We start from the raw sequence: 27,529 nt of genomic DNA, 5'->3' as shown, positions 1-27,529 counted from the left end.
CAAATATTTATTTAGTGCCTCCCATGTGACAAGCACCGAGGATAAAGCAGTAAACAAAACAGCAAAGCCACTTAAACTCATGGAGTTTATGTTCTCTTTTCATTGATGAAATTTTCGTGGGGACCTCCCGCGGCAGCGCTATTCGGATGCCTCCTGCTGAGAAGATAGGGGTGAAGGGCATAGACAAGACCTTTTAGGTTTATAATCCAGATGAATAAATACATGATATTAATAAAAGCTCCTTCCTCACTCAAACCAAAATAGTCTCAGCTCCCAGGCAGGTGGACAGCCCCAGAACCCCTGTCTCAGGCACGGGAGCCCTCCTGGCATCCTCCCCTGGGCTCAGTGTTCCCATGTGCCCACCCCCCTCCCCGCCCCGGTCCTGACCCAGGGCAAGAGCCCGGGCAGGCTTGGGACACTCCTGTCTTGCCTGGGCGGTTGTTAGCATGGGAATCAAGGAAAGAACTGCCAAGGCGTGCAGGGTGGGGCAGGCGAGAGCTGGCTCTGGGTTGGCAGTGACTGGGACACCCCAGGTCAAGTGCAGGGAGACACTGCAGAGGCTCTGAGACTGCCCAGGGACCCAAGGTCACAGAGCTCACCACACATGTCCTTCCTGGTATTTTCTCTGCATGAACAGATTTTTGACTGTGAAATCCTTTGTAGCAGTGGGAGAGAGGGAAAACGTAGTCTGTTACCTCAAATAAAATCTTGTTACTGGGTTATAAAGGCTCCACACAGAACCCAGAGGCTGGGGCAAATCAGCCCTTGACTCTTTTTTTTTTTTTTCCCAGTTGCCTCTGCCCACACCTACAAGACAAAAAGAGCTGTCTGGCCATCTGACCTCCTCCCGTGACACAGCAGAGTCTCAGCACCAATCTTCAGCCCTCTTCAGCAGCTCCTCTGGGGTCTCCCCCATCCTCTCATCTTCCACTCCACCTGGCCTCGGGGACCCAACGCTATCTCTCTCGGTCTCCCCTCCCCCCACCTACTGCCTAGCTTCTGTAATTAGCTATTTTTACTTCAGTGACGATATATGCGTGCATTGGGTTCCTTGGGGCCGGCGTGGGGGAGCTGGGATGTAGGAGCTGCTTCACCTTCAGGGGTCTGCATCATCTCTTGATTTCATTGACCTTCACCTACTCTGTGAAGCAGTTGAAGGAGAGAGTCTGGAAGAACTTCAAAGTAAAGGAGGAGGCCACAGCTTGGGTCCCTGGGACTGCCAGGTTCACCCTCACTTTTATGCAGTGTGGAGTGCCCTTAATTTCTTCCCGCCCTTTCCACCTAAATAACTCCTCCTTGGTTTTTGTTTGTTTTTTAATACTTCTTTATTTATTTGGTTGCACCGGGTCTTAGTTGCAGCAGGCAGGCTCCTTAGTTGTGACATTCGAAATCTTAGTTGCAGGATGTGTGTGGCATCTAGTTCCCTGACCAGGGATCGAACCCAGGCCCCTGCATTAGGAGCTCAGGGTCTTAACCACTGTGCCACCAGGGAAGTCCCTCTTCCTTGGTTTTGTTTTATTTGTTTATTTATTTATTGGCTGCATTGGGTCTTTGTTGCTGCACACGGGCTTTCTATAGTTGCAGCAAGCAGGGGCTACTCTTCATTGTGTTGCGTGGGCTCCTCATTGTGGTGCCTTCTCTTGTTGCGGAGCACAGACTCTAGGCACGCAGGCTTCAGTAGTTGCGGCACATGGGCTCAATAGTCGTGGCGCATGGGCTTAGTTGCTTCGTGGCATGTGGGATCTTCCTGGTCCAGGGATCGAACCAGTGTCCCCTGCATTGGCAGGAGGATTCTTAACCACTGCGCCACCAGGGAAGTCCCTTTTCCTTGGTTTTTAAAATTCAGTTCAAACAGCTCCTCTTCTGGGTCACAGTCTCAGAGCCCTGCAGTTTACAGCGACCTCAGGTTGCTCTGAGTTTGTAGAGCTGTCACTGCATATGCAACGAATACAATCTCTATCGCTGTGTGTCTTCTCCTGGGGTGAGAACTGGCCCTGTTGGCTGTTGGCCACATGGGTCTCTGTGGAGAGTATGTGTGAATGCAGAGTCTACATGGCAAACTCCTTGGGGACAGAAGCCATGCCTCTACCTCTGGGAACCTCTCTCGCCCTTGGCATCTTGATGGTAGGTGGTAGGTGTGGACTTCCTTGCTGACTGATGGCTGATTAAAGTTGGAAACTTGCTTCGTCATTGGATTTCACTCCTGGTAAGACAGGGAGGTAGCTGGCACTTTGGGGAGGAGCCCAGACCTTGATTATTCTTTGCCTCATATGCTGTTTCAGCAAAAAACTGAGGCTCAATAGGAATCCAAAGGGGTGGAAATTACAGGGAACGTTGTGCTTTTCTAGGCTCGTGTTCCAAAGCAATGCTAAAACATCCGAGTGCACTTCCATTCCTAGCTCAGAAACCACAACAGAGGGGAGCAAGTGCGGGCAGTAATTAGAGGCCAAGGTGAGGAAACAGAGTCATCCATCTGGCCCTGAGAAACCTCATCAAAGGAAGTCAACATAGAGAACAAAGGCTCCCTAGGTTTATTTTGGAAGAAAGGTCGGGGTTTTATGTCCTGGCTCCTACAAGTACAAGAGTCCTGGCACTGGCTTGGGCCATCCAAATATGAAACCCGGTGATTATGTGCTGTGGGCAGGGCCATCCTGGTTTCTCAATGCCACATCCATTTCCCGTGGTGGGTGGCAGGTCTACAAGAACGGTGGTGCCAAGTTTTCTCAGCTCTCTTCTCAGCGTGGCAAAGATAGAATACGGCCAAAGAGCATGGTCTGGAAATGCACAGTGAGCCACTGTGAAGATGGTTTGAACAAGATGGACCAGGTCTCAACTAGAATGGCTCGTTCTTTATGAACAGAAGCAAAGCCATGGAACATGTTCTGGTGGCAAAACCAGTCTGGGGGGAAACGGATCTCTTGAGTGAAGAGGTATTGAAGGCAGGAAGAGAATGAGGAAGCACTTTCTCTGGTTTTTCTTTTTGTTTTTTTTTTAAGAACTTTTATTGAGAGACAGTTAACAGACAATAAACAGCATATATTTAGAGTGTACAATTTGGTATCCCAATCTCCCAATTCATTCCCCCACAACCCTCCCCGCTTTCCTCACTTGGTGTCCATATGTTTGTTTTCTACATCTGTCTCTATCTCTGCCTTGCAAACCAGTAGGAAGCACCTTCTGTGATCTGGACCAGTGAATGATTTGGCCAACTTCATTATCTTTCCCAAGGACTGCATGGAGGCATCCAGGAATTTTTGAATCCTGTGAGAGGTTTAGGGTCATGGTCCCTGCTCTCTCCCTTGACCTTCCCACTGGCATCCTCTGTTAAGGAAGATGGCTCCTTTCCCTTTGTTCCACCAAATCAAAAAAAAAAAAAAAAAAGATTGCATTTGGTAACATTTATATTAATATTTGTTTATGGGAGCAAATCTAGGGAAAAAACACAAAAAATTATTCAAATAATTTTGTAGTCTCTTCTAACTGCACAAACTAGAGTTACTCACTGCTTTCTTCTTTTATATATATATATTTTTTTTTAATTGAAGTATAGTTGATTTACAATGTTGTGGCTACCTTTCTATAAATATGCTTCCAGTGTTCTTTCTCTGCCCCCTTTTTTATTTTTAAAATTGAGATCCTAAACCATAATTCAAAAGGACACATGTATCATTGCAGCACTATTTACAATAGCCAGGACATGGAGACAACCTAAATGTCCAATGACAGATGAATGGATAAAGAAGATGTGGTAATATATACAATAGAATATTACACAACCATAAAAAGGAAAGAAATTGGGTCATTTGTAGTGAGATGGATGAACCTAGAGTCTGTCATACAGAGTGAAGTAAGCCAAAAAAGAGAAAAACAAATATTGTGTATTAACACATGTATGTGGAATCTAAAAAAATGGTACAGATAAACCTATTGGCAGAGCAGGAATAGAGACATAGACGTAGAGAACAGACATGTGGACATGGGGGGAAGGGGAGGGTGGGATGAATTGGGAGATTAGGATTAACATATATAAACTACTATGTGTAAAATAGGCAGCTAGTGGGAACATGCTGTAAAGCACAGGAAGCTCAGCTTGGTGCTCTGTGACGTGGGAACATGCTGTAAAGCACAGGAAGCTCAGCTCGGTGCTCTGTGACGACGTAGATGGGTGGGATGGGGGTGGGGGTGGGAAGGAGGTCCAAGAGGGAGGGGATATATGTATACCTATAGCTGATTCACTTCATTGTACAGCAGAAACTAACACAAAATTGTAAAGCAATTATAGTCAATAAAAAAGAGAAAAAAAAGGAAAGTGGATGTGGTATCATAGCAAAAAAAAAAAAAAGAAAAGAAAAGAGAGAGTGATCCTATGGGGGTGTGTGTGTATGTATTTATATAATGACTTCCATTTAGTCACATTGTAATTAATGACAACACACATTTCTTCACATAATCCTAAAAGCACTACCACAAGCAAGATATAGAATATTTCCATTACCCAAAAAAGTTCTCTGTGTCCTTGGTCATTCTCTCTGTCCCCAGCTCCAGGCAACCACTGATCGACTATCTGTCACCATAGGTTAGACCTGGTTTTCTAGTGTTCCATGTAAATGAAAACATGCAGTACGTGTTCTTTTGTGTCTGGCTTCTTTCATTCAGCATAGTGTTTCTGAGGTTCATCCACACTGTTGCAGGTATAAGTAATTCATTCCTCTTGATGCCTGAGTGGTATTCCATTGTATGAATACACCACAGTTTATCTATTCACCTGTTGACAGACGTTTGGATTGTTTCCAGTTTGGGGCTATTATGAGTAAAGCTACTCTGCACTGGTCTTTGTGTGGACATATGTCTTCATTGCTCTTGAGTAGACATTTAGGATAGACCTGCTGGATCATAAGGTAGGTATATGCACAACTTCGTAAATCAGCTATACCCCAATAAAAAATTTTTTAAAAGGTAGGTACATGTTTAAATTTGTATATTTTTCAATAGTCAAAGTGTTTTCCTAAGTGTTTGTATCATCTTGCAGTCCCACCAGTTGTGTACGAGTGTTCCAGTTCCTTCCCATCTTCACAAATACTTGGTAAGTTCAGTATTTTTAATTCTAGTCATTCTATTGAGGGTGTTATTATATACAGTGTTTTTTATTTAACATGATATCCTGAGTGGTCCCTATGGTAGTAAACATCATTTGGAAACACCATTCTGTGTGGACGCATTACGTATCATTATATGGGTGCCCCTTCCGGCATGTGATTCCCTATTCGTGAGCATTTAGCTGATTTGTTTTCTCCATAAGTAATGCTCTTTATCAGCGTAAGTGGTTATTTCCTGAGGATAAATTACTCAAGTAGTTCTTTTTTATGGTAGAAAAATTAGAAAAGTACAGATAAGCGGGCTTCCCTGGTGATGCAGTGGTGAAGAATTCTCCTGCTAATGCAGGGGACACAGGTTTGAGCCCTCGTCCGGAAAGATCCTACATACCGCAGAGCCACTAAGCCCATGTACCACAACTACTGAGCCTGCACTCTAGAACCTGCAAGCCACAACTACTGAGCCCACACGCCGCAACTACTGAAGCCCACATGCCTAGAGTCCATGCTCGGCAACAAGAGAAGCCACTGCAATGAGAAGCCTGCTCACTGAAGTGAAGAGTACCCCCCGCTCTCTGCAACTACAGAAAGGCTGCGCGCAGCAATGAAGAACCAACACAGCCAATAAATAAAAATAAAGTACATAAGTACATAAAATTTTAAAAATGAAAAAAAAAGTACAGATAAGCAAAAAGAAAAAAGTCATCTACAATTTTAACACTGTGAGAAAACCATCTTCAACAATTTGGGGTCTAGTCTTCCAACCAACTAGCTAACCAGCTAACCATCTACATTTTTTAGAATCAATTTTTTTATTCACTGTGCTATACTGCATCTCAAAATAAGGTTGATTTTCTTTAAATCTATGTCCATTTTAAAAAATTAGAAGGGGTCATAGTGGAGAATGGATTTTGTTAGGGCTCTTGATACCTACGGCCAAGAGCTCATTTCTAGCATTTTGGTGCAAGGAAAAGGGATTCTAGAATTTCATCTCTCCAATGGGCAGCTTTGGATGTTCCCAATGGAAGGGATCTGAACCTTAAGGATGAATAATCCCCTACTTTAAAGACAATCCCCTACAAATCTCTGGGCAGACTCTAGAGATGTTATCTCTGAAAATCTCAAATGGAGCCCAAGCCCTCCTCCAGAAGAAGCGGGATGTACACAGCTGGGAAGCAAAAAAGCAAGCCTCTTTTTCACAAGCACTCTTGTCCCCATAAAATACATATGCATATTCTGTGAAGCTTTCTGATGGAATTCTCCCATTTCTGAACTTTGTAAAGAATGTATTGCTACTCCAATGTAAAATAAAAGATAAAAAATTTTTTTTAAATTAAAATAAAGATCAAACAAACAAAAAGAATGTACTGCTAGACACACCCTCTCTGGACCCAGGGAGGAATTTCCTAAATGCTGGGTGTGTACTAAAAGCAGAGAGAGGCTCTGAGCTGGGCTGTGGGGACAGGCCCTGACAGGCACATGTCTCAAAGCCCCAGGCTGGTGAGCACCTGAGGAAGGCACAAGGGTGGAAACCACCACTCTCAAGAGGGTAAGGAGGGAAGAGAAAAACTTGGTTTTCTTTTCATCCAGAGGTTATAGTTGTTACAGAAGTGTGCATACAAACAATCACTTCTTAGAAGCCACACTTGGAAAATGCGCCAACATTGCCTTTGTATTTCCTCTGTGCCAGGCCCTGCGTTAGGTGCTTTATGTGCATTGCCCAGCTCCTCTTTTTTAATATCTGCTTATTTATTTTGGCTGTGCCAGGTCTTAGTTGTGGCACACGGATCTTTAGTTGAGGCATGTGGGTTTCTAAGTTGCAGCATGCATGTGGGATCTAGTTTCCTGACCAGGGATCAAACCCAGGCCCCCTTCATTGGGAGCACAAGTCTTACCCACTGGACCACCAGGTAAGTCTCCATTGGCCCCTTTAGTATCTACAGTGACTCCATGAGGCTGTTAGTATTTTTACCCCATTTTTTTTAGGCAAGAAAATAGAGGCTCAGAGAAGTTAAGTAACTTGCTTGAGGTCACACAGCTCATATGTGTGACTTGAGCCTCTCTGACCAGATCTATATTAGATGGGCCCACATAGCCCAGTAATTCCCAATCCCTTCCCTTTCCCACACACTTGGCAGTTCTCTGAACTGTGCCCCAGTAATACCACCTCTGCTTTGTTCATTATATCCACACGTGCATCTACAGCTGGTCACACTGGTGTTTTGGAAAGTATATACACCAGGATGTAAGAAATATGAGTGATTCTCCCCGGGTTCCCAGGTGAGGGAGGCAGCATTGTATGGCTCAAAGGGCCACGGCCTGGGGATTAGAAGGGCTGAGTCCTAGCCTGAGATCTGCCAGAACAGCCTAACGACCACGGTTAAGTCATTTAAACTCTCTAGGTCTCTGTAAGTTCCTCCAGCATCCTTTCCCCATTTGATCACACGGCCTCCCTCAGGGATCCTGGTGGGGACTAGCTGAGACCATATATTTCAATATGAAGCCCCCTGAGCCACTTGGCTGCCAGAGCAAACTGCTTGAATGGAATCCAAGGTCTGTCCACTTGCCGGCTGTGGAAGTCTAAGTAATTTATCTAATTTGCTCTGCCTCAGTCTCTCCTCTGCAGAATGGACCTACCTCATAGGGTTACTGTAAGGTTCAAAGAGACAATTCCTGGGGCAGAGTAAGCAGTGCATTCATGTTATGATTACTATTAATAACATGTAATCTATATATCCCCATACTTAAGTTGGTTTTTCCTGTTGTGTAAGCCCTGTTCTGCCTGTCTCACCCATGAGGATGGCCTCTGATTCTCTTCAGAGGTTCGCAACAGGGCAAGACATGCTTGGTATTGTTATTTAAAAGTGTTTAAACCCAGATCCAGGAAGACAGTTGTCTGCTGCTCATCGAGGTGAGAGTCTCCCGCCTCTTGGTTCACTGCACAGTGATGGCATCATGGGCAAGATGCTCTCCCAGGAATACTTGACACTAGTATGGTGTCTGGAGTGCGATTCCATCATGTACGTGTTCCTTTGTGATCTGAAACCGGGAAAGAGCCAGGGCTGCAGGAAGAGTGGGAGCCGGAGGGGAGGGCGCTGTACAGACATTACTCATCTGCTCTTCATTGTAAAGACTGATGAGAGCATGGTATCCTTGCTCCTGTATTTTAATAAAATTGCCCCAATGGCACATTGCCTGAAAACCTGCAGGCAAATCACACTAATTCAGACCAGGTGGATTTTGTAAAATGTCAGCATTTTCAACTATATCATTCAATTCAAAATATTTTCTAATTTCCCTTGTGATCTCTTCTTTGACCCACGGGATATTTCCAGAAATCTTTCTTTTATTGATTTCTAGTTTAATTTCACTGTGGTTAGAGAACTTACTTTGATTTCAGTTTGTTTTAATTTGCTAAGTTTTGCTTTGTGGGCTAGATTATACTGGGGCATATTTCACATGCACTGGAAGAGAATGGATATCAACTGTTGGGTGGAATATCCTATAAAGGTCAATTAGGTGAAGTTGGTTAATAGTTTTTTTTGGTCTTCTCTGTCTTCACTCTTTTTCTGTTTGTTTTGTTCTGCTCGTTCTATCTTGCTACTGAGAGAAGAATCTTGAAATCTCCAACTATGATTATAGATGTCTCTATTTCTTCTATCAGTTTTTATTTTAGATATGTTGAAGCTCTGTTATTGGGTACTACACATTTAGAATTTTTATGTCTTCTCAATAAAATTATTTTTTATCGTTATGTAATGTTCCTCCTTATCCCTGGTAATATTTCTTTTAAAAAAATTTATTTATTTGGGTGTGCTGAGTCTTAGTTGCACCAGGCAGGCTCCTTAGCTGCAGCTTGAGGGTTCCTTACTTGTGACTCATCAGTTCCTTAGTTGTGGCACACAGGCTCCTTAGTTGTGGCATTTGAACTCTTAGTTGCAGCATGCATGTGGGATCTAGTTCCCTGACCAGGGATCAAATCCAGACCCCCGGCACTGGGAACTCAGAGTCTTAACCATTGCGCCACCAGGGAAGTCCCAATCTTTTTTTTTTTTCAATATTTATTTATTTATTTGGCTGTGTTGGGTCTTAGTTGCAGCTCACGGGATCTTTGCTACAGCATGTGGGTTTTTTTGTTATAGCATGTGGGCTTCTCTCTAGTTGTGGTGTGTGGGCTCAATAGTTGTCACTTACAGGCTTAGTTGCCTGGTGGCATGTGGGATTCTAGTCCCCTGACCAGGGATCGAACCCATGTCCCTTGCATTGGAAGGCAGATTCTTAACCACTGGACCACCAGGGAAGTCCCATCCCTGGCAACATTTCTTATTTTTGAATCTACCCCAGCATTCTTTTGATTTATCCTTCTCTATTCTTTTACTTTTAAACTATTTGCATCTCTATATTTAAAGTGTGTGTCATATAGGCAGCATATAGTTGGATCTAGCTCTTTTTTAAAAATTTATTTATTATTTATTTATTTATTTAAGCTGCATTTGGTCTTCGTTGCTGCATGGGTTTTCTCTAGTTGTGGAGAGCAGGGGCTACTCTTCATTGTGGTGCGTGGGCTTCTCAGTGCGGTGACTTCTCTTGTTGCAGAGCACGGGTTCTAGGTGCATGGGCTTTAGTAGTTGCGGCACGTGGGTTCAATAGTTGTACCACGTGGGCTTAGTTGCTCTGTGGACATTTGTGATCTTCCCGAATCAGGATTGAACCCATGTCCCCTGCAATGACAGGTGGATTCTTTTTTTTTTAGTTAATTAATCTATTTATTTATTTTATTGGCTGTGTGGGTCTTTTTTGCTGTGCGCAGGCTTTCTTTTTAGTTGTGGTGAGTGGGAACTACTCTTCGTTGTGGTGCACGGGCTCCTCATTGCCGTGGCTTCTCTTGTTGTGGAGCACAGGCTCTAGGCGTGTGGGCTTCAGTAGTTGCAGCACATGGGCTCAATAGTTTTGGCGCATGGGCTTAGTTGCTCCAAGGCATGTAGGACCTTCCTGGAGCAGGGATCGAACCCGTGTCCCCTGCATTGACAGGCGGATTCTCAACCACTGCGCCACCAGGGAAGTCCCTGGATCTAGCTTTTTAATTCAATTTGATAATCTCTGCCTTTTACTAAGGGTGGCTTAGACTATGTAATTATTGCTATGTTGGATTTAAATCTACCATCTTGCTAGTTGTTTTCTGTTTGTCACCTCCTGTCTGTGTTCCTTTTTTGCCTTCTTCTGTCTTCTTTTGAATTAATTTACTATTTTTTAATTATTCCATTTTACCTCCACTTAAACTATTTTAATTGAAAGTGTTCCCATACATACTGAAGCCTTTTAACATACAGATTGATTTAATGCTTTGCAAACTAGAGGTCCTTTTTATTTTAATTGGAAGAACAGTGGACTTGGGAATCAACCAAACCTGAGCTTGAAATCTGACACTGCTACGAACTGGCCAGCTGGCCTTTGTCAAGTTAATCTCTGTAGGATTCAATTTCCCCATTTGTAAAATGGGATGATCATTACTACTTTTCAGAGTGCAAAGAGAGTCAAGTGAAAAAATTAATTACAGTATCCAGCATAGGCCTAGAACCCAATAAATGCTTAATTAATGCTATTTGCTTTCATTTTATTTGTTTGTTTTCTACACAGCTCTGTTTCTAAAAGAGACTTGAGCACTATTAAGGAAGCAAATACCTGGCCTATTTACTACCACTCCTGTGTCTTCCTTAGAGCCCAGCACAGATATTGCAAATCAGTCACAGTGCTGTTTTAAATAAACTTAACTATAATCTTTCTTTCTTTTCCTTCCTTCCTTTTTTTTTTTTTAAATGCATAATCTTTCTCAACATTGTGCCAATCAGTTGGAGATCGGCCAAAGTATAAAACCTATCTACCACCAAGGACTAGCACATCTACCCTTCTTAAAGTCTTTTCAATACATTTATAATTTTAATTGGGTTAACTCCTCTCTTCCTCTAACAATTTTTAATCTTTATTTATTAAGCCTTTTGCTAAGGTATTGCAAGGGAAAACTTTAGTTAGTTCAGCTCCAATGATTTCAAATGCTGAATCAATGAGGTTTTTATTTGGCATCCGTGAAGCCAGACGCTGAATAAGAGAAGGGGGAGAAAGTAGAGTTGTTGACCAGAGGTCAGGGGCAGGGCCGCAGGCCGGCTCCTCAGGCTCCTTTTAGAGCCTGACACAAGCATGTGATGAGGGCGTGGCATCTCGTGATGGGCACCAGCTATTCCTCCTGGGGCCTCGGGTGTCACTTAGCTACAGATGGACAAAGAACAATCTGTCATTTGCTTTGAAAAAAAGCCTTGACCTTGCACCATAGCAAAGCTCCAAACAGTCTTCGCTCAGCTGCTTCTCCCCCATCCAGCCCTGAAAATAAAGCCTTCCTGTTAACGCTGCCGGGGCCGTGCACCATTCTAGAGACTTGTCGGTGCCCAGGGACAGACGTGCAGCTTTGTGCCCTCAGGATCCTGAGCCTGCTGGGTGGGGACCAGCCTGGTCAGTGGCACCACCACTGCCCTCCTTGTAACCCCAGGAGGCTTGACTTATAACAGGATTCGTTTCCTATTATTGAGGAAAACGTCAGCAAGGGAGCAACCTCACTGCCTGGAGGAAGATTAGGAGAGACCCTGGAACCACCACTCGGCCTGGTTCTGCAGGACACCTGTGTCCTTCTCCAAGCTTTCCTTTCTCTCCTCTGATCATTTCTCCTACTATTCCTGTCATAGAAACCTTCTAAATGAAATCGAGCAGGACCCTGTGGTGCTCTTGGGCACGGAAGCCTTTCCGTGTCCTCCGTTTCTTGTTTGTAGGTCTGTAGGTCAAGGGATACGTATAACGATATCTTTGAGCTCTTGTGCAGAACTGAAACCCCCAACAAATGGAAGATGCTAACTACTTGTTGAAGCTTTCTTCAAAGAAGATCAGAAGATCACCTGAGGCCAGATGAAAGGAATACAAAAAAAAAAAAAAAGAATACAGGCCCAGCACACACCCTGATCCTTATCGGAAACCCCCGCACTTGAACCATTGCCTTAAAACTCCTCACCGAATTCCCCCAGGTTAGGGACACACAGTTTTTGAGGCATAGGTCCGCTGTGTCCCCCTTTGCCTGGCAAAGCCATAAAGCTCTTCTTTTCTATTTCACCCAAGAGTCTGTCTCCAAGGCTCAATTTGGCACTGGTGCACAGAAGCCAAGTTTTCAGTGTCACTAACAGCATGCAGAGGGGTGAGATTTCTTGAAGTTTCCCACATCGCGTGTAGAATGTTCAATGCTTTCACCAATTTGGACCATAACGATAACCAGGGGAGAGTGCCTACCTCTCATACACCCCTGTGGTTGGGTGGATATGACCAGAACCCTTCCAAAGAAGGATCCAGAAAGAGTGCTTTCTCTTCCATTTATCACAGGCAGGACAGCTTGCTCTGGCATTTTACTATTTTAATATTTAGAAATGGCCTTGGTCCAAATGTGTAAGAATGGCAAAAAATAAATACACAGATGGATGCACGCACACACACACACCCAGGATTCTTATTCTGAGTTGTTAGTGGTGCATTTGAAATCTTCCTGCAAAGCAGAGGTACAACTTAAACCCATGGCCTTTGAGTTCTTGTTGCCTCAAATACTGCTTCATGTTCACGTCCATCTAGAAATATCACAGATCTATGACAACATGACTTAGGCAAAGTAATAATGGTAATGTATAATGGTAACAATAACAAAAATCCAGCCCCTGGACCCAATAGAAGCTGTCACTTTCTAGACCTCCTCTCAGCTTCACCTGAGAAATTCTCTCAGCTCCCCTCTTTCTTCAAAGTTCACTTAAGTGTCTGGGCTTCTGTGAGCCTTTGGTGATTCCCAGGCAAAAATTATCAGTCGGGCTCTAGGTTTCCATGGCAGTTTGCACCTGAAATGTGTCTTCTGTCACGAGATATTAAAATGAACTGTTTTTGCTTCCTCTTTTTCTTGTTAGACTGTGAGGTCTTGAAAGGCAGAGAACGAGAGTCATTTGTCATTCTAAGGGCCTGGCACACGTCCTCAATAATGCTTAAACTGAATGGAATTTATTTGAATTGAGTTAAACTGTCTCATTAACACAAAATTCAGACATGAATATATTCCAAGGTATATGATATGAAGATTATTTGATGATATCTCTGCAATGTCAAAAGACCAAGGAGCAAATATTCTCATGAGCTATGTCAAGGTTGCAATCCATGTGATTTCGTGCACATATTGTGTGCAAGGCACAGCTGGGTGCACAGGATTTATAATTTTGTGATACAAGAATGTGATAGAGAAGCAATTTTGAAATGATGGCTAAAATATTGTGTGAGATGTTTTGTGTAGACACCATGTGTTGTTCACAGAGTTCACTCAAATTAGAACTATAAATTTAACCGTAAGTTTGAGACAGTCTAGGAAAAGATTCAAGGATCCCTTCCAGGAGCCCATACAAGAAGTTTTACCATCCTTAGTGATCACCCAGTAATCACGCCCTTCTCCACAGGACTTTACCTACATCATCCCACACTATCCTCCCACAATCTTATGACAGTATTGACCTCCCACTTCTCAGATGGGGAAACTGAAGCAGGTTGCGGGTAAGTCGGGCTCATAGACGTTAAGCAGCCGAGCTGGGATCTGAACCCAAGCGGTCTGGCTCCAGAGTCCATTGTCTGCTCATTCCAGGTATTATACAGAGCTACCCAGTACACTAATCTACCTCAAGCCAACATGTCCTTAGATCTAAGTTAGTCCAAATTACTGTGTGTTTACCTCTTGATTTCCAGTTGTGTCATCTGTGGAAAAGCAAAAAAGATATTCAGCATTCCATAGTCACGCCATGAATATTTGCAGACCGTTCTAAAGTTGTTTCTGAGTTTTCTTTCTGCAGTTTAAATAATTCCAATTAGCTTAATTTTTCTCCCAGAGATTTCTCCCCACTATCTCATGTCACCCACATTTTTCAGGCACATTCAATTTTTTTAGATAGACTTTCAAATTATGACGGCTGGAACTGGATAGGAGTATTTTCCAGTTAAGGCCTGACCAAGGCCATATGTGGGAAAAGTATTCAGGAGTTTTGCTTATCTTTTCCTCATTAACATTCCAGCGTGGTGTTCTTCTGTTTGTTTTCTCAATAGTCTCTCTGTTGCTGACTAATTCCGTACTTGTGACATAGTTGTTAACCTTGAAAATCTCATGTTTTTTTTCACTATAGCTCTTGTAAGCCATTTCTCATCTTGTATTTGTGGTAAGGGTCATTTAAAAAAAAATGTGTCAAGGCCAATCTAAAAGGGTCCTGGTGAGTTTAGTTCTCACTATTTGGGATGTTAGCAGCTCCACCTAATTTGGTATCATCCGCCAAATTAAGATGCTTATTCTCAACTCTATCACGCGGGTCACTGAATAACGTATTTATAGAAATCTCTTTTCCCATAAATATACTTTTCTGGCTTCCAGACTGCCTGGGAGTGCTGAACTGAGTTCACATTTTAATCCTTTCCAAGAACTGTAGTTGATTATCTGAGCTTTATGCCAACTTATGAAAAACACAATCAAGATTCACTTTCGAATTTGAAGAAATACTGATATTTGGCCACTGCTCAGTGCCTGGAAGACAACCAAAGTTGAATTCATTCCAAATACAAGAGGGACAGCAATGTTATTTGGAAGCAAAACTTTGGCCTGTATGTCTGGAACTTACTGAGAGGGCTCTACCCCTCATTTTGTTTTTAGACTAGCATTCCTTTTAGTTATTGCTAAACAGAAAAATTCCAATCTGGTAGCAAGCCAGGGCAACTATAAACTTAAGGATTGGAAGTTTTAAACACAAGTTTTTATATTGCTTATTTTATATCTTGTGTCCTAGAAAGGAGAAGATGGGCTTTCTTTTATAAAGGAAGTTTCATGGCTTTTTCTTTGCTTTCACTTTTGCAGGGCCAGCTGATGCATTGCTCATGCCAGTAAATCCCAGACCTGGAGAAGCACCTGGAGAGTCTGGAAAATTCACATGGTCAGCCTCTCCCTAGACCACTGGAATCTCCATCTTGTAGGTGCTGTTTTTTTTCTCCTTCTAGTTTTATTGAGATATAACTGAAATACAGCACTGTACAAGTTGAAGGTGTACAGCATAATGATTTTTTGTTTGTTTTTGTTTTAATTAATTTATTTATTTTTTGGCTGCATTGGGTCTTCGTTGCTGCACACGGGCTTTCTCTAGTTGCTGCGAGTGGGGGCTATTCTTCATTGTGGCTTCTCGTTGTGGAGCATGGGCCCTAGGCGCGTGGGCTTCAGTAGTTGTGGCACATGCACTCAATAGTTGTGGCTCACGGGCTCTAGAGCACAGGCTCAATAGTTGTGGCGCAGGGGCTTAGTTGCTCCGTGGCATGTGGAATCTTCCCAGGTCAGGGCTCGAACCCGTGTCCCCTGCATCGGCAGGTGGATTCTTTACCACTGCGCCACCTAGGAAGTCCTAGCATAATGATTTGAGTTACATTCATCATGAAATGACTACCATTTAGTGAACATCCATCATCTCCTATAGATACAAAGTTAAAGAAATAGAAAAAAAAATTTTTTTCCCTGTGATAAGAACTCTAGAATTTACTCTCTCAATAACTTTCACACATAACATAATACAGCAGTGTTAATTATAGTTATGTTGTACGTTACATCCCTAGCACTTACTTAAAACTGGAAGTTTGTAACTTTTGACCACCTTCATCCAATCCCCCCTCCACCCCACCCACCCCCACCCTCTGCCTCTGGTAACCACAAATCTGATCTCTTTTCCTATGGGTTTGTTTATTTTTCAAGTATAATCGAGCTACAACACTATGTTAGTTCCTGGTGCACAACATAGTAATTTGATATTTCTATACATTTCAAAATAATCACCATGATAAGTCTAGTTACCATCTGTCACTATACAAAGTCTCGGGTTTTCTGGCTGTGGGGCTTGAGGTCCCAGAGCTGATGTTGGCCTGATGGCAGGGGGTGCTGAATCTCAACAGTTGGCTGCAGGGCCTGGGCGCCTGGGGCTAGTGCTGGCCCACTAGTGGATGGAGCTGGGTCCCAGGATCTCTGGCTGCCAGGCGTTGAGAGTTCCAGGGTTGATGTCAGGCCTCTGGTGGGCGGGGCTGAGGCTTAGGTGGTCCTGGGGCTGGTCCCCCCACCACCCACTGATGGGGGAAGCTGCATCCCAGAGCTGGTACCAGCCCATTGGTGGGCAGGGCTTGGTCCCAGGGTGGCTGGGGGCTCAGAGGAGCCTAGGGCAGCTGACCTGCTGGTAGGTGGGGCTGTGTCCCAGGCCAGCTAGCTGCTTGGCTAGGGGCATCCCAGGACTGATACTGGGCAGGTCTGGGTCCTGGGGCTTATAGGCAAGAGGGAGGATTCTAAAAAGGTGTTTGCCAGCACCAGTGTCCTTGTGATAGAATGAGCTCCCAAAATGGCTGCTGCCAGTGTCTTATGTCTCCAGGGGAGCTCCAGTTATCTCCTGCCTCTCAGGGTAGGCTCTCCAAGATCAGCAGGTGGGTTTGACCCAGGCTCCTTTCAAATTATTGTTTCCACCCTGGGTCCCACAGCGTGTGAGATTTTGTATGTGCCCTTTAATGATGGAGTCTCTGTTTCCCGCAGCCCTCTGGGTCTCCTGAAAAGAAGCTCGCTGGCCTTAAAGCCAGACGTTCTAAGGACTCATCCTTCCAGCACAGCATCTCTGGGCTGGAGAGTCCAGTGTGGGACTTGGACCCCTCATTCCTTGGGGAGAACCTCTGTAATTGTGGTGGTCCTTGTGTTGTGGGTTACCTACCTGCAGGTGTGGGTCTTTTTTTTTTTTTTAAATAAATTTATTTATTTATTTATTGGCTGCATTGGGTCTTTGTTGCTGTGCGTGGGCTTTCTCCAGCTGCGGTGAGCGGGAACTTCTCCTCATTGTGGTGTGCGGGCTTCTCATTGCGGTGGCTTCCCTTGTTGTAGAGCATGGGCTTCAGTAGTTGTGGCTCGTGGGCTCTAGAGCGCAGGCTCAGTAGTTGTGGTGCACGGGCTTAGTTGCTCCACAGCATGTGGGATCTTCCCAGACCAGGGATCGAACCCATGTCCCCGGCATTGGCAGGCAGATTCTTAACCACTGCGCCACGAGGGAAGTCCCAGGTGTGGGTCTTGACTATACTGTGACTCCACCCCTCCCACCCATCTCATTGTGGCTCCTTCTTTGTATTTTTATGTGTAGAAGATCTCTGCTAGTCTTCAGGTTTTTCTTATCCATAGTTGCTCTATAAATGGCTGTAATTTTGGTGTGCCCGAGGGAAGAGTTGAGCTCAGTGTTTTCCTACTCTGCCATCTTGGTCACACCCTTGTAGGTGGTTTTGAGATGTGGGGGAAGTATAAATCTGCCAGTATTTCAAAATAAAAAATTTAAAAAAGAAATAAAAGAAAAGGCATAAGCAACACAAAGTTGTGAAGATAAAAAATAAACATCTGAGAGATCAAAGCTCTAAGTTCTTATGATCAAGCAGTAAATTTATATCTGTGCTTCCTTGCAGCAAAAGATAAAGAGGAAAGGGAGGGAATACGGGGATATGCGTATAAAAACAGATGATTGAACTTGGTGTACCCCCCAAAAAATAAAAAAAATAAAATAAAATAAAAAAAATAAAAAGATAAAGAGGAGAGCACAATAAGTCACATATTCTTGTTTTGTGATGAAAGTAATCGCAGAAAAAATTGAGGAGAGACACTTTCCCCTAGCAGTTAATTCTAGAAGAGAAATGAACGTTATCTTAAAATAGAATCCACAGGGCACAAAATAAGATCTACAGAATTCAAGCCAACTCAGAGCTCAGGTGTTGTTAATTTTAATGCTTGTTGATCCGTGACTTGGTTAAGGGATCCTAGGGGAAAAAATGATACAACTTTCCTAGCTGGTCTTACACATAAGTGGAGATGATCACCCAAAAAGAGTGCCCTCAGGGAAACCAAAAAGACACTTTCTGACTCATCTGTGTGTTTCCTATGCAGTGTCTGAAAGTCCACCATTCGGAATACACTTCTTTGGCTAAGAATTTTTGCTCTCTGTAATTCTTCTGAAAATTCAGAGAATGGGCCTTGCTCAAGTAATGCACACAGAAGGGGCCTCTGGGCATCTAGGACAATCAAAAGAACTTGGAGAAAGAGTGTCACACCCTCTGCTTTCCCTCCTATGATTGCAGATACCACTTTCCATTAAGGGCAGCTCTCAACCTGTGCTTCCCATCCCAGACCTCAAAATCTCAGCGCCTACAAGTATCCCCTACCTCTGCTAGATCATCTGTATCAGCATACAAACATGTTCTAGTATCTCCTGTCTCTAAAATCCAAAATCCAAGACAACCCAACAATAAAACTGTACCACCTTGACCTTACATCTCCCCCTATATCCTGCCCCATTTCTTTCACAGCAAACTTTGCATTGTCTATGGTCTTGGTATCCTCTTTCCACCTGCCTTTCTCTACTCAGCCCATTTCAAGGGGGCTCCATACCTCCACACCTCTACATAGTTGAACTGACCTCCACGTTCCAAAATCTGATGGTCACCTCTCTGTTGTCATCTTACTAGTTCTCTCTGCAGCATTTCTACGCAGCTGCCCACTCCCTACTTTACGTCACACTTTTTTCTCTGGTCTCCCATGACTTTTCCTTTTACCTCACTAGCTGGTGGCACGATCTGAAGTTGAGTTGTTGGAGCACATAAGGGGTTTGCTGCACGCTGCTCACTCTGCCTCTGTCCCCTCTAAGCTGTAGAGTGACCTAAGCTGGTCCTCTGTCTTCTCTAGCCGCCCTCTCCTTAGGTAATCTTATCCAGGCTCACAGCCAGGTACTTCCAAATCTGTATTTCCAGCTCTGCTCTCTCCCTGGAACTCCTGATCTCTATATCCAAAGGCCAGCTCATCTCTACATGGGTGACTAATTGACATCTCAAATTCAACATTCCCAAACAGACCTCAAGATTTTCTCCCCCAGCTCATCCACTCTCTGCTGTAGAAACACCAAACACCAATTGCTCAGCCCAAAAAGTTTAGAGGTCTCCTTGCTTTCTCTTTTCTCATCCCAACATCCAACCCATCAGCAAGTCCCGTCAACTCTACCTTATCCAGAATCCATCCCTAGTCCAAGTCGCCATCTTCCCTTTCCTGGGCCGCTTCTGTAGCCTCTAACGGGCCTCCCAGCCTCCATTCTCCATCCCCCACCCCCAGCCCATTTTCCACACTGTGGCCAGAGCAATCCTTTCAAACTGGATTATATTACTCCTTTGCCTAAAATCCTCCATCTGATTCCCTTCCCAATTAGATAAAATCGCAACATCTTGCCACAGTTTACAGAGCACAAATTGTATGGTCCCTGCTAACTCCCTCTCAATCCACCCCCTGCCAGAGGGGGCTCCAGCCAAGTGGAAAGGCACAGACCATGTTTGCCTTGTCGTGGGGATATCCTCAGGGCCTAGTGCAGCAGGTACACAATAAATATTTGTGAAACAATAAAGCAATGGTTTAGTAAGGCAAACTGACAATTCTAGACTGGTAACAACAGCTCTGTACTTCAGGGTCTTGGCCTGAAAAGCCAGCACTGTAACCACCGTTCTTCCTGGTTTCCTGTGAGAACTAACGGAAAAAAATTTTCCAGCTCTAAAAATCCACCCAATTGTTCTTTAATGGGTACATGTTCCAGTATGCGGCGTGTGGTGACATTTAGGGCTCCTCCTCACTTTATTCTCCGTGTGCAATGACACGAGACTCTTGAGTCCTCAAGCAAACACTCCATCTGTGCCTTTTAGATCTGCATCAGCGTGTGATTATGGGCCACGGTAAGGCAGGTGTGTGAAGGGAAAAGGCTGAGTGTGGGGGAGGAAATCAGCACTCCCGAGTAAAGCATCAGTGTTTGGGAAGGAAGCAGCAGGTTCATCCAGAATCAGTGGGCTCAGAGAAGCCACATGAAAGAACACACGCCCCAAAGGAGGAAGTGTGCTCTAAACCCATGGCCGGATCCACTCGAGGCCTGGCTGCCCTGCTGCTGACACAGTCTCAAGCTCATTCACTGTCCGAGCATGTCATCGATTCATTGCTTTTTGTTATTGTTTTCTTTTTCTGGAGGGTGTGTTTTGTTTGTTTGGTTAAGACTCTTACACATGGGTTTGGTCTGCACTGGTTGTAAAGTCAAAGGACTGGAGAAGAGGGTGGAAAAATCACCAGTCAACCTGCAATCACATCCCGTAGTTTATGGAGAGTTGATCTGCTCATTTTATCTCATCTTCCTTTCCATTGCCTGTCTTTTTTTTTTTTCTCTTCTGTAAATGTTTAAATTTCTGCCTCTAAAAAAGGGTGAGGGAGAGTTACAGAACAATATCAAAACAAATTTACCAAAAATTCCTCAATATCAAATATCCCCTTAGTAGTAAAATTTCCTGATTATGTCTTAGATAGATACATGTATATATGTATACATTATATATAGTATATATATCTTAACATACTTGACTTGTTCAAATCAGGATCCAAGCAAGGGCCATGCATTGCATTTGACTGATGTCGTTTTTTTTTAAGCCTTTATTGGAATATAATTGCTCTACACTGTTGTGCCAATTTTGCTGTACAACAAAGTGAATCAGTTGTATTTATACATATATTCCCATATCCCCTCCCTCCTGCGACTCCCTCCTACTTTCTCTATCCCAGCCCTCTAAGTCGTCACCCATCATTGAGTTGATCTCCCTGTGTTATGCAGCAGCTTCCCACTAGCTATTTTACATTTCGTAGTGTATATATATTAATGCTACTCTCTCACTTTGCCCTGGCTTCCCCTTTGCCTCCCCACACCCCCACCCGGGGTCCTCAAATCCATTCTCTACATCGGCATCTTTATTTTTGCTCTGTCACTGGGTTCATCAGTACCATTTTTTTAGATTCCATATATATGCGTTAGCATACGGTATTTGTTTTTCTTTCTGGCTTACTTCACTCTGTATGACACACTCTAGGTCCATCCAAATAACTCAATTTCATTCCTTTTTATGGCTGAGTTATATTCCATTGTATGTATGTGCCACATCTTCTTTATCCATTCTTCTCTTGGGCATTTAGGTTGCTTCCTTGTCCTGGCTATTGTAAATAGTTCTGCAATGAACATTATGGTACATGTTTCTTTTTGGATTATGGTTTTCTCAGGGTATATGCCCAGGAGTAGGATTGCTGGGTCATATGGTAGATCTATTTTTAGTTTTTTAAGGAAACTCCATACTGTTTTCCATAGTGGCTGTACCAATTTACATTCCCATCAACAGTGCAGGAGGGTTCCCTTTTCTCGGCACCCTGTCCAACATTTATTGTTTCTAGTTTTTTTGATGATGGTCATTCTGACCAGTGTGAGGTGATATCTCATTGTGGCTTTGAATTGCATTTCTCTAATGATTAGTGATGTTGAGCATCTTTTCATGTGTTTATTAGCCATCTTCATGTCTTCTTTGGAGAAATGTCTACTTAGGTCTTCCGCCCATTTGTGGATTGGGTTATTTGCTTTTTTGGTGTTAAGCTGCATGAGCTGCTTGTATATTCTGGAGAGTAATGCTTTGTCAGTTGCTTCATTGGCAAATATTTTTTCCCATTCTGAGAGTTGTCTTCTTGTCTTATTTATGATTTATTTTGCTGTCCAAAGGCTTTTAAGTTTCATTAGGTCCCATTTGTGTATTTTTTATTTTATTTCCATTATTCTAGAAAGTGGGTCAAAAAGGATCTTGCTTTTGATTTATGTCATAGAGTGTTCTGCCTATATTTTCCTCTAAGGGTTTTATAGTGTCTGGCCTTACATTTAGGTCTTTAATCCCTTTTGAGTTTATTTTTGTGTATGATGTTAGGAAGTGTTCTAATTTCATTCTTTTGCATGTAGCTGTCCAATTTCCCCAGCACCACTTATTGAAGAGGCTGTCTTTTTTCCATTGTATATTCTTGCCTCCTTTGTCAAAGATAAGGTGCCCATATGTGTGTGAGTTTATTTCTGTGTTCTCTATTCTGTTCCATTGATCTTCCTTTCTGTTTTTGTGCCAGTACCATACTGTCTTGATCACTGTAGCCTTGCAGTATAGTTTGAAGTCAGGGAGCCTGATTCCACCAGCTTTGTCTTTCCTTCTCAAGATTGCTTTGGCTATTCGGGATCTTTTGTGTTTCCATACAGATCGTAAAATTTCTTGTTCTAGTTCTGTGAAAAATGCCATTGGTAATTTGATAGGGATTGCTTGAATCTGTAAATTGCTTTGGGTAGGATAGTCATTTTCACAATGTTGATTCTTCCAATCTAAGAATATGGTTTGTCCCTCCATCTGTTTATATTGTCTTTGATTTCTTTCATCAGTGTTTTATAGTTTTCTGCATACAGGTCTTTTGCCTCCTTAGGAAGGTTTATTCCTAGGTATTTTATTCTTTTTGTTGCAATGGTAAATGGGAGTATTTCCTTAATTTCTCTTTCTGCTGTTTCGTTGTTAGTGTATAGGAATGCAAGAGATTTTTGTGCATTAATTTTGTATCCTGCTACTTTACCAGCCTTACAACAATTGCTAAAGGAACTTCTCTAGGCAGGAAACACAAGAGAAGGAAAAGACCTACAAAAACAAATGCAAAACATTAAGAAAATGGTTATAGGAACATGCATGTCAATAATTACCTTAAATGTAAATGGATTAAATGCTCCAACCAAAAGACACAGACTGCCTGAATGGATACAACAACAAGACCCTTATATATACTGTCTACAAGAAACTCACTTCGGACCTAGGGACACATACTGACTGAAAGTAAGGGGATGGAAAAAGATATTCCATGCAAGTGGAAGTCAAAAGAAAGCCGGACTAGCAATACTCATATCAGACAAATTAGACTTTAAAATAAATACTTTTATAAGAGACAAGGAGGGACACTACATAATGATCAAGGGATCAATCCAAGAAGAAGACAAAACAACTGTAAATATCTATACACCCAACATAGGAGCACCTCAATACATAAGGCAAATGTTAACAGCCATAAAAGGGGAAATCGACAGTAACACAATAGCAGTAGGAGACTTTAACACCCCACTTACACCAATGGACAGATCATCCAAATAGAAAGTAAATGAGGAAATGTAAGCTTTAAATGACATATTAGACCATCTTGACTTAATTGATATTTATAGGACATTCCATCCAAAAACTACAGAATACACTTTCTTCTCAAATGCACATGGAACATTCTCCAGAATAGATCACACCTTGGGTCACAAATCAAGCCTTGGTAAATTCAAGAAAACTGAAATCATATCAAGTATCTTCTCGGACCACAAAGCCATGAGACTAGATATCAATTACAGGAAAAAATACTGCAAAAAATACAAACACATGGAGGCTAAACAATATGTTATTAAACAGCCAAGAAATCACTGAAGAAATCAAAGGGGAAATCAAAAAATACCTAGAAACAAATGACAATGAAAACACAACAACACAAAACCTATGGGATGCAGCAAAAGCAGTTCTAAGAGGGAAGTTTATAGCAATACAGTCCTACCTCAAGAAACAAGAAAAATCTTGAATAAACAACCTAAGCTTACACTTAAAACAATCAGAGAAAGAAGACCAAAAAAACCCCAAAGTGAGCAGAAAGAAAAAAATCATAAAATCAGATCAGAAATAAATGAAAAAGAAATGAAGGAAACAATAGCAAAGATCAATAAAACTAAAAGCTGGTTTTTTGAGAAGATAAACAAAATTGATAAACCATTAGCCAGACTCATCAGGGAAAAAAGGGAGAAGATGCAAATCAACAGAATTAGAAATGAAAAAGGAGAGGTAACAACTGACAATACAGAAATACAAAAGATCATGAGAGACTACTACAAGCAACTCTATGCCAATAAATTGGATAACCTGGAAGAAATGGATAAGTCCTTAGAAAAGTACAATCTTCCAAGACTGAACCAGGAAGAAATAGAAAATATGAACAGACCAATCATAAGTACGGAAATTGAGACTGTGATTAAAAATCTCCCAACAAACAAAAGCCCAGGGCCAGATGGCTTCACAGTCAAATTCTATCAAACATTTAGAGAAGTAACACCTATCCTTCTCAACCTCTTCCAAAACATAGCAGAAAGAGGAACACTCCCAAAATCATTCTATGAGGGCACCATCACCCTGAGACCAAAACCAGGCAAAGATGTCACAAAAAAAGAAAATTATAGGCCAATATCACTGATGCATATTGATGCAAAAATCCTCAACAAAATACTAGCCAACAGAATCCAACAACACATTAAAAAGATCATACACCATGATCAAGTGGGGTTTATCCCTGGAATGCAAGGATTCTTCAATATATGCAAATCAATCAATGTGATACATCATAGCAACAAATTGAAGGATAAAAAACCATATGATCATCTCAAGAGATGCAGAAAAAGCTTTTAACAAAATTCAACATCCATTTATGATAAAAACTCTCCAGAAAATGGGCATAGATGGAAATTACCTCAACATAATAAAAGCCATATATAACAAAGCAACAGCCAACATCATTCTCAACGGTGAAAAACTGAAAGCATTCCCTCTAAGAACAGGAACAAGACAAGGGTGCCCATTCTCACCACTATTTTTCAACATAGTTTTGGAAGTTTTAGCCACAGCAATCGGAGAAGAAAATGAAATAAAAGGAATCCAAATTGGAAAAGAAGTAAAATTGTCACTCTTTGCAGATGACATGATATTTTACATAGAAAACCCTACAGATGCTACCAGAAAACTGCTCACATTTATTGATGACTGATGTCTTAAGTCTCTTTTTAAACCTAAAGTTTCCTTTCCCTCCTTTCTTCCCCCTTGTCACTTACTGAAGAATAGGGCATTTTCTTCTATAGAGTTTCCCCATTTTTTATTTTTCTGATGGAATCTCTGTAGTATTATTTAGCCTATTCCTCCTGCCCTGAATTTCCTATAAATCAAATGTTAGACTTAGAGTTTCAGTCTGCTTTGGGTTTTGTATTTTGGCAGGAACATTTCATAGGTGATGTTGTATACTCCCTCCCAGGCACCTGAGGACTAGATGTCTCTCATGATGTTAACTACTGCGGATAATCATTGTCTAGACCCATTAAGGTTTTGCAAGGTGGTAAGATTCTAACTCTATCATTCCTTCTACGTTTCTGACCTGGACTATTTCTATACAGAGAAGTTTTCCCTCATCAACCATGTGGGTTGCCCTGAGATACACCTTGAAAGAAATCACTGCCTGCCAGGGAAAAGAGGAGAATCCAAATGCACCAGCTGTGCTGCTTGGTAAGAGCGTTCATCAGGGCATCAGTGCACGTGGCGGACAGAGTGACCAGTGGAAATGAGATATGAGCCCCTCCTATCTGGGGCCCTCGTTATTTCTGCACAGATGATTCTGAGCAGCTCATTGCTGAGCCTGTAGTCTCCACTTCTCAATTTAACCTTACCTGCATGCTCCTCTGTGCTGTTACTGAGCTTTTTACTGACTCTGTAGGTCAGCTCTGAGGACAGGAACCTTACCTTATACTTGAGTCCCTGATAGACCTCGCCAGGCACGGACCCCTGACTAGGCTATCAATAAATGACGAATGACCGTTTGTAAATTCAAGAAGATAAGTTATTTATTTTAACATTATCATAATCATCCTCAAAAGCACTTCCGAAGTGTCTATCTGGTCACAGGGCTGCGTGGAATGACAAAGTCCCACCCTTCAATAAGTTTTAAATCCATGATGGACAACACGACCACAGATGAACATGAAGGAGCCAGGTATCTGAAGCGGCCCTAAATGAATACAGAAAATACACAAATATATTCAAAAGGTAATATATTGTGCCAAATTGCCTTCCTGAAGGCTCGTACCAGAGTATACTCTCCCATCAGTGTATGAGAATGCCTATTCTCCACCCACTCACCAAGATTAAACATTATCACTTCTTGGAATCTTTGCCAATTCTATTGGTGAAAATGGTATGTTCTCGTTTATACTTCCAGTCAGTAGTGAGAAGGAATACCCCTTCATCTGGGCCACTTGTGTTTCTGCTTTTGTGGCTAATTACCTATTCATATCCTTTGCTCTAGGCGCTGCAGTCCCCGTGCACTGCTGGATGGAGTGGCTGCTAGATGTCACCACTCTGCAAGAAATCAGGGACGCTTTTGAAAAAATATCTATTGCAAAAAAAAAAAAAGAGAGAGAGAGAGAAAATATGTGTAAGTGAAAAAAAAAAGTTTCAGGAAAAATCATATATAATCCTACTTTTCAGACAGAGTTGCTGTTAATAATTTAGTCATTTCCTTCCAGACTTTCTACACATGTAATGATATGTGTTTTTTACACACATGAGATCTTCCTATCTTCAGCTTTGCTGTAACCTGTTTTTCTCATAGGAACTTTGGCAATTTCTTCAAAGAACTGAGGCAGGAGATAGACGGGCCCCCTCAGGGTAAGCAATTGGAAATTTCTTCCCTATGGACCGATACTCCAAGACAAGACTAGCAGGACATCTGAGAGAGGTGGCTGGGCCCTGCCCAGAGAGACGATAACAGACCACGTATTTCTCATTCTCGAAGTCAAGGAAACCCTCCCAGCCAGAAAGCTCCTTGGAGGTTGAAAAGGGAGGGCGCACCACCCCATAGTAAGTGATATCAACTACCCACAGGCCTCTTCACTAGAATCCATCTTGGCTACGAGATGCGTATGCACACATGGGGGGACCCTGAGATGTACCAAATACAGACTCTGAACCAGGCAACGCAAGATGACTGGTCAAGGGAAACGCGGAAGAAATGCCCCATAAAAGTGATTCAGACTACCACAAGGGCATGACTCTCTGAATCTGTCGTGTGTTATCCACATGTACTGTATTCTTTTTCTAATAAACACTTTACTTGCTTCACGACATTCCGTCTTTGTGTAAGTTCTTTTCTGCAAACTGAAGGGCCAGGGCCTTGTCACTGACCACTGGTCTAGTGGCTAAGATTCAGTGCTCTCACTGCCGTGACCTGACCTCAGTCTCTGTCTGGGAACCGAAACCCTGCTTCAAGCTGCTGCAGGCCAAGGCCACCCGAGACCAGAATGACAAATCAACAAGAGAAAGACAAATATAGAGTCCATTAATAGAAAAATAAGCAAAGGATATGAATAGGTTAATGATCAGGTACTTAAGTTCAGCTTGTTTTTCTCCCACCCCTACCAGGCTGGAGGTAAGATCAGTGGGTCAGGAGTGGCTGAGGCAGATGGAACACCTGAAAAGTGTTTTGACAACTTTCACTGGGATCTGGAAAGCATTTTGATCTTCTGAGCTAAAAGATGAACAAATAAATTTTATCAACTAAGAACAAATATCCAGAGACCATTTGCCTTGATCTAGAATTTATG

At 42.5% G+C, this 27,529-nt stretch overlaps 1 long non-coding RNA gene across 2 annotated transcripts in view; it reads left to right on the top strand.

Moving 5' to 3' along the window:
* The window catches only part of LOC130852567 (uncharacterized), a 29,763-nt gene extending 2,725 nt beyond the window's left edge, over positions 1–27,038 (top strand). The window contains exons 2-5 of one of the 2 annotated variants that reach the window (XR_009053378.1): positions 5,030–5,083; positions 15,046–15,157; positions 25,328–25,436; positions 26,233–27,038. This is a non-coding gene — a long non-coding RNA (uncharacterized LOC130852567). The remainder of the gene's footprint in view (positions 1–5,029; positions 5,084–15,045; positions 15,158–25,327; positions 25,437–26,232) is intronic. The other variant, XR_009053379.1, reaches the window with a different exon arrangement.
* Positions 27,039–27,529: the final 491 nt, after the last annotated feature.

The sequence above is a fragment of the Hippopotamus amphibius genome, chromosome 4, assembly GCF_030028045.1.
Source record: "Hippopotamus amphibius kiboko isolate mHipAmp2 chromosome 4, mHipAmp2.hap2, whole genome shotgun sequence".
Taxonomy (NCBI): Eukaryota; Metazoa; Chordata; class Mammalia; order Artiodactyla; family Hippopotamidae; genus Hippopotamus; species Hippopotamus amphibius.
The sequence above is the reverse complement of the archived record's forward strand: the minus strand, read 5'-3'. Positions and strand labels throughout refer to the sequence as shown.